Source organism: Elephantulus edwardii, unplaced genomic scaffold (genome assembly GCF_000299155.1).
Source record: "Elephantulus edwardii isolate Elephantulus edwardi_28Jun2011 unplaced genomic scaffold, EleEdw1.0 scaffold00068, whole genome shotgun sequence".
Lineage (NCBI taxonomy): Eukaryota > Metazoa > Chordata > Mammalia > Macroscelidea > Macroscelididae > Elephantulus > Elephantulus edwardii.
In genome coordinates, this window is record NW_006399818.1 from 5,464,448 (window position 1) to 5,472,081 (window position 7,634).

General features: G+C 41.6%; 2 pseudogenes; one reads left to right on the forward strand and one right to left on the reverse strand.

Moving 5' to 3' along the window:
* Positions 1–659: 659 nt before the first annotated feature.
* LOC102870392 lies at positions 660–1,442 on the reverse strand (annotated as a pseudogene).
* A 5,148-nt stretch (positions 1,443–6,590) lies between these two features.
* Positions 6,591–7,457, forward strand: LOC102870800 (annotated as a pseudogene).
* The last annotated feature ends 177 nt before the right edge of the window (positions 7,458–7,634 follow it).

The following is a 7,634-nucleotide window of genomic DNA, read 5'->3' on the forward strand; positions in this document are numbered from 1 at the left end:
ATTATTTGATTGGAAATATACTCTGTATCACAACTATAACAATTTTTATAGATAACACTTCATTTACATCTCGCTAATTCAAAAGTCACTAAATTACAACATAATTTATATTTAAGACAACATTGCTACAAATGGATAAGAATTTTTAAAAGCTTTTTTTTCAATATAACATCTTGGAATCATGAACTTTATTAACTCATCTGATTTACATTACATAGAATCATGTCTATATTACCTGATTTGCCTCGGGATAACGATTGGCTCTCCACCATTCTGCTTTCCTAGGCTTGGAAGACAGCATTTTCATGAACAATTCTAAGTGCCCTTCACCCTACGTCCTGCGAGTAAAGTCAAGGCATTTTATTCCTATTCCCTGTATTATATTCTGCTACAGAAAAGCTATCACTATTGAGGAAAGCAATTCTGTGGGGCTCTCAACCATTCTGGTCTAGCTCTTCACATTTTATTGGTAAGTCAGGCGGGAGATGAAAGGTCTAGAGAACCAGACCCCATCAGTCAGGTCCATCACCAGGGTTGATTTGTGCTCAGCTAAAGGGAAATGCCCAGAGATCCATTCATTCAGACACTGGCTGTGGGAGCTGCTTAGCTAAAGGGGAACGTCTGAAGGTGTAAGACTTAGACACGAATGAGCCACTGATCTATTTGAAGGACGTTTTGATCTGTCTGTTCTTCAGTGGCTGAGTGGGACGCCAGTTGTCCACCATCAGTTCTTCAGGTTCGCCCTCCTTATTGAAGTTAAGACTACGGAATTTCAACATCTGCTCACTGCTGACACTGATGGGGTCCCTTAACACAATCCAGGTTACACACTCCAGAAGCGGAGGGGTGGTCAGGGAGCCTAGATAGGTCCAGTAGTCTAAGCTTTGAGGAAGGAGGCCACGAGGATCAAAGTTAGTGAAGTCGGCACTGTTTCCCTTTGTCTTAATGGTATCCAGCATATCAAGGACTTTCTGAAGGCCTTGGTTAGCACCGCCAATCTTCAAAAATATACCCAACACAGCCAATCCATCAGGTTGTTGCACAGCTTTTCCAAATTCCCCATATTTCGTGTTCCAATGAACTAAGTGAAGCTCTGCAGCGTACTTCTGAGAATCCACTGTGTGCTCGGAACCCTGACCATCAGAAGAGCCCCAGTGAAAGTGAAACTGTATCAGTCGGTAAGTCCCATCGAGGGGTCCTCCTCTTAGAACTGATTTATCCTGGGAGTCATCAAACTCTACGTTGAAGGAGTGACCGTTGTTCAAGATCTTCCAAGAAGCAGCCTGGTCGTAGCTAATGCTCAGAGGCTTCAGGTCAGAGTCATACTTGGCTACCTTGGTGTCGATGTCAACAGGGGACTGGCGCTCTCCCTTGGCAATGGGGAAGTTCTCATGCCAGACCGCGGGTCCATTGTGCTCGGCGTATCCCCAGTGGTGGGACATGGTTGCGCCAGCGGTCGGACACAGGCGGAGTCGGAGCGGGGCTTCAGGTGGCGTCTGCTTGGGCGTCCGCACGGTGTGTCCGCGGCTCGCGCCTCCACGGGCTTTTATAGGCTCCCGCCAACTCGGTGCTGGGGGGCGTGGCCCAGGAGGAGGGGTCCCTGTTCAGCATTTCTTAAGCTCAAGGAACTGAAGAACAAATTCAAACCTAGAGTTGATATAATCAAAGATGCCTTAGGCAGAATATTAAACGATCCAGGAAGTATTAAAAGAAGATGGAAGGAATATACTGAGTCATTGTATCAAAAGGAATTGGCAGATACAGAAGCATGAAATAACTTATGAGCAAGAGCCTATGATGATGAAGGAAGAGGTTCAAGAACAGCTAAGATTTTGTTAATGAAATTCTAGTAAGAAAAAGCAGTGACGGGAATTTTCACAGGGCCAAAACAACGGTAATAGTCATCTAAACAATCCCCTACCCTATGCCATGCTTAGAATCAATAGTTCCTTCTTGCGGAAACCATGGACAAACATCTTCTAAAAATATTGCAATCTGTTTGTCTATTGGCAATTGACTATGGAAATAACCCTTTGTGTTCAGTAATGCTAGGTCAAAGCCTGTCTTAAAATAATATAGAGGACTGTAAAATATCTGTGAAATCCAATCATTATACAGTCATCCAAAGATCTGCCTGCCTCTCAGCCTTTATAGGAGCCCTTCAAGATTCTATGATAAGGTCACTCAATCACTGTAAATTCAGTCTTGCTTTTGGACTCTTGCATAATTGAGCCCTGCTAGTCACAAAGATCTCAGCAAATATGGGTAATGTTTACATCTCAATCCTGATAGCTGAGTTCTTGTCTTATTGCCTTTGGGAAAGCCTCCCCCTCTTTTTTCCTTTTTCTGTGGTGCTGAGAAGTCAAGAAATGCACCCTGTCTTTACTGAGTATCCATCAAGTGTCAGATGTTCTGCCAGGTGGTTTTAGGCAAATTTAGAAAATATTGGCACTTTGTAGAACTTCTTTATACTTCTTTCTGGTGTTTTCCCTTGTTTTTATTTTGAAATGACATAGCAGCAGCAGATGAAGCTTTACCGTATCTTCAACAGGTTTCCTTACCATTCACTTTTGCCTGCTTCCATTATTTCACAACATCCAAAGCTAATGATATTTCACAACATCCAAAGCTAATGATCTCACAGAGCACTCACCATTGCCTTACGTCTTGATGATGGTAGCCCTCACTGGCCTTCTAGTTATGCTTTCTCTTCATTCCTGTTTGTGATCACTACCCTAGTCTTTGCTTTGCTCTTTGGAGGTCTACTTGGTTCCAAGACCTAAACTGGCCATATTATCTTGAGAAATTTTGGTCATGATGGCTATTGTTATTGTTATGTGTCATAAAGTTATTTGCCACTCATAGAAACCCTATGTACAACAGCTCTGAACTCTGCTTTATCTTGAGCAAATGTCATTGTTTCTGATACACTCACCCCCAATACCCCAGTGACAGAGTCAATTCATCTCATCCAAAGTCTTCTCCTTTGGGGTTATCCCTCATCCCTTTCAAGCATTATGTTTCTGTACAAGGACTAGTCCCTCCTGGCCACATGCCCAAAGTATGAGAGAAAGAGCTTCAAAATCCATTTCTTCAAGGAGCAGGCTGGTTTCACCATCTCCAGGACAGATTTATTTATTCTGTTAGCAGTCCATGACAAATTCAATGCTCTTCTCTAGCACTACAGCTCAAAGACATCAGTTTTCTTTTATCATCCTTAGCCATAGTCCAGCTCTGTGATGCATAACAAGTAATTGCAAAGACCATGGCCTGGATCAGGTGTACCTTAGTCTCTACACTGACATTATTGCTCTCCAACACTCTGAAGAGGTCCCTCACAACAGATTTTCCAGGTGCAATTCATCTTTTAATTTCCTGGCTGCTGGTATCAAGAGTGTTGATTGGAAGAAGACTCATTGACCACATGTATTAAGCAGATGATACAACCTTACTTGCTGAAACTGAGGAGGAGGCCCTGAGGCATTGGCTGTAAAAGGTCAAGGACTGCAGCCTTCAATAGGGATTGAAGCTCAACATCAAGAAAACAAAGATTCTCACCACTGGGGCAACTGACAGCATCATGATGGAGAAGAGATTGAGTTGACACCTTTAGTTTGCTCAACTCCACAATCAACTCTATAATCGCCACTCACTGTTTAATGAGGAGGCTCAGAGGGCTTGCTACAGAGTTAAAATCTCTGATGTGGTGTCATAGGAAAATGATTGTTCTTGAGGAAGAAGTCTAATTTCTCAGACTTTATGTGACCTGGAATTCACTTAATAGGATTGCCTTTAAGCCTCTTAGACTGTAAGAGAATAAATTCCTGTTTGTTAAAGCCACCCACTTGTAGTTATAGCAGCAGTAGATAACAAAGATGCTGTCTCTACAAATCCTATAACTGGTTAGGGATAGAAAACAACAAGAAGACAATTCATGTCCTTTTTTTTTTTTTTAACACATCATAGCAGGATATACAAAAGAAATTTGTCAATTACAATGGAGGAAAGAACCAGTTAATCTCATCTGGGTCTTTCTTTTTAATTAACAGGTTGGCTGACAAGGATTTTTGTTTAGTTCATTGTGTCATAAACAAGATTCCACAACAGGACAAGAAAGTAAATTCAACCTATTTCTGAAAAAAAATGAAAGTACTTATACAGCTTAGAGATTCGTATTACAGTTTTTCTCTAACTGAAAGCTTGTCTCATTATTAAAAGGAGAATAAGGGTTTTTTTATTTAATATATTCTTTTTTTCAATAAAAGAAATTACCAGCATAGGTTGCTACTGTTTCCCAAGATCCCATATCCTTTTCTTCCATTAGTACTAAAATCCTTTGAGCTTTTCCTAAATAGTTGGCCACCAAGAATGAGACTCATTTCCAAGACTTCCTCACAGCTAGATGCAACCATGTGACTAATCTTGACTAATAAGATATAAGAGAAAACAGGATGTTCAACTTCTTTGTTTTATTTTTTTTCCTTTAAAGAAAAAAAAATATTACACGTCTTCTTTCACCTCTTGCTGCTTCATAGAGTAAGGAGTTACAGACACAAATACACAAGCAATAAAGAGTAGATATGGTAACAATGAGCATAAATACAGTCTTTCAGTATTCTTTATTTTCATCCAGGAGTCATCTGACATCAGGAATGATATCCCTGTTGCCATGGCTTCTTCTAAATCTTGCTTTAACTTCTGGCAATTCTATATACTGTTCTAGCCATTTTTGAATGTTCTTCAACAATATTTTGCTTGCATATGATATTAATGATACCAGATGAATCCTGGCAGAAAGTAAAAATATACCAGAAGAATGTTTATTTGTGCTTTATTGACTGTGCAAATGCCTTTGACTGTGTGGATCATAACAAGTTATGGCTAACAATGAGAAGAATGGGAATCCCAGAACACTTAATTGTGCTCACATGAAACCTAGACCTAGAACAGGAGAATGTTGTGCAAACAGAGCAAGGGAACACTACATGGTTTAAAATTAAGAAGGGCATGTGTCAGGACTGTATTCTCTCTATATACCTATTCGACTTGCATGATAAGCTAATTATTTGAGAAGCTGGGCTCAGACGAAGAATGTGACATCAAGATCAGAGGAGAATTTATCAATAAGTTGTGTTATGCAGATGACACAACCTTGCTTTCTGAAAAGAGAAGAGGACTTGGAGCACTTGTTGCAGAAGATTAAGGAATGCAACCTTTGGTATGGATTGCATCTCAATGTCAAGAAGACAAAGACTCCTCCAACTGGACCAATATGCAACATCATGATAGATGGAGAAAAGATTGAAACACTCAACAACTTCATCTTACTTGGATCCACAATTAAAGCACTTGGTAGCAGCAGTCGGGAAATAAGGACATGTATTATACTGGAAAAGTCTGTAGTTAAGGATCTCTCCACATTATCAAGGAGTAATGATGTCAGTTTGAGGACTAAGGTACATCTGATTCAGACCATGGTCTTTCCAATCACTTTCTATGCATCTGAGAGCTGGACAATGAGAAAGGATGACAGAATCGATGCCTTTGAGTTGTGATGTTGGAGAAGAGAATTGAACATTCCGTGGATGGCCAAAAGAACAAACGAATATTATCTCAGAAAAAGTGCAGCCAGAATGCTCTTTGGAGGCAAATATTGCTAGGAGGGGCTATTCCTTGGAGAGGAACATGATCTTGGAAAAGGAGATGGTTGGCGAAGGAGAAGAATACCTTCAACTAGGTATACTGACATGGTGAATGCCACAGTGGGATCTAATGTGTCACGAAGTGTGAGAATGGCACTGGATAGGGCAGGGTTCAGATCTATTGTTCATGGGGTTGCATTGGGTCATACTCAACTCCACAGTGCCTAACAACAACAATTGTAGCAAATCAAAGTCTCTACATATATAATCCTGCCATAATAGTAACAATAATAATGTGCAAATGGATACAGACATAGGCATGAAAGTTCAACAGGAGAATAAAGGAAAATGGGATTATATCTACATGTATATAGTGGTTTGTCAGATGCTACTTTTTACATATGTATGTACTTTCATCTTATGTACTGTCCAGTCAGAACCAACTCATACCTGACCCTCTAGTGGGCTTTCAGAGGCAATAAATCACATGGGAGGAGACTGTCCATCTTTTTCCCATGTAACAGCCCTTGGATTGGCAGCGCAACTCTTTAACACTAAGGCCCCAGGGCTCAATATGCATCTACTTACACATGCTGCAAATGTTCCTATGAATTTTGTAAGACACACAGATGATAAGGTTATAAAAATTTAGCCATAACTAAATACCTTGTATGAATGAAGTCTAAGGAACACCAAGATCACCTGGTTTAACATAGTCCACAAAATTAATGTCTCAACATCGTACCATAGTAAATAGCATCTGGGGTTGTAAAAGAGAAGTCAGCTTAGAGTCTGTGCGGAGGCGGCGTGGAGAGCTTCGTCTCTAAGCAGCTCTGGTAGCAGTACGCTCCCCGAGGCTGCTACCGAGCCTTGAGAGGGAAGGCCCGAGAGGTTGACAGCTTCGTTTGAAGCGCATCGAGCGGCGAGCGGCGACTGCAGCTAGGAGTCATGAGCGACAGCGGCGAGCAGAACTACGGCGAGCGGGAATCCCGTTCTGCTTCCAGAAGTGGAAGTGCTCATGGATCTGGGAAATCTGCACGGCATCTCCCTGCAAGGTCTCCCGCCAAGGAAGATTCCAGGTGTTCCAGATCAAAGTCCAGGTTCAGATCTGAATCTAGGTCTAGATCCAGAAGAAGTTCTCGAAGACATTACACAAGGTCCCGTTCCCGCTCTCGCTCCCATAGGTGATCCCGAAGCAGGTCTTACAGTCGAGATTATCGCAGACGTCATAGCCACAGTCGTTCTCCCATGTCTACTCACCGGCGTCATGTTGGAAATCGGGCAAATCCTGATCCCAAGTGTTGTCTTGGAGTATTTGGGTTGAGCTTATATACCACAGAGAGAGATCTAAGAGAAGTATTCTCTAAATATGGGCCCATTGCCGATGTGTCTATCGTATATGACCAGCAGTCTAGATGTTCAAGAGGATTTGCCTTTGTATATTTTGAAAATGTAGATGATGCCACGGAAGCTAAAGAATGTGCCAATGGAATGGAGCTTGATGGCCGTAGGATTAGAGTTGATTTCTCCATAACAAAACGACCACATACCCCAACACCTGGAATTTATGTGGGGAGACCAACTTACAGCAGCTCACATCGCCGAGATTACTATGACAGAGAATATGATAGGGGCTATGATGATCGGGACTACTACAGCAGATCATACAGAGGAGGAGGTGGAGGAGAAGGAGGATGGAGAGCTGCTCAAGACAAGGATCAGATTTACAGAAGACGATCACCTTCTCCCTACTAGAGTCGTGGAGGATACAGATCCCATTCCAGATCTCGATCATACTCTCCACGCCGCTATTAAAGCATGAAGTCAAAGACCGAGACATTTCCTAGAGTTTGGGATGTTGATTGTGGACAATATTCTTTTATTGTCTCCTGTTTAAAAAGTGAACAGTGCCTAGTGAAGTTAGGTGACTTTTACACCTTTTATGATGACTACTTTTGGTGGAGTTGAAATGCTGTTTTCATTCTGCATTTG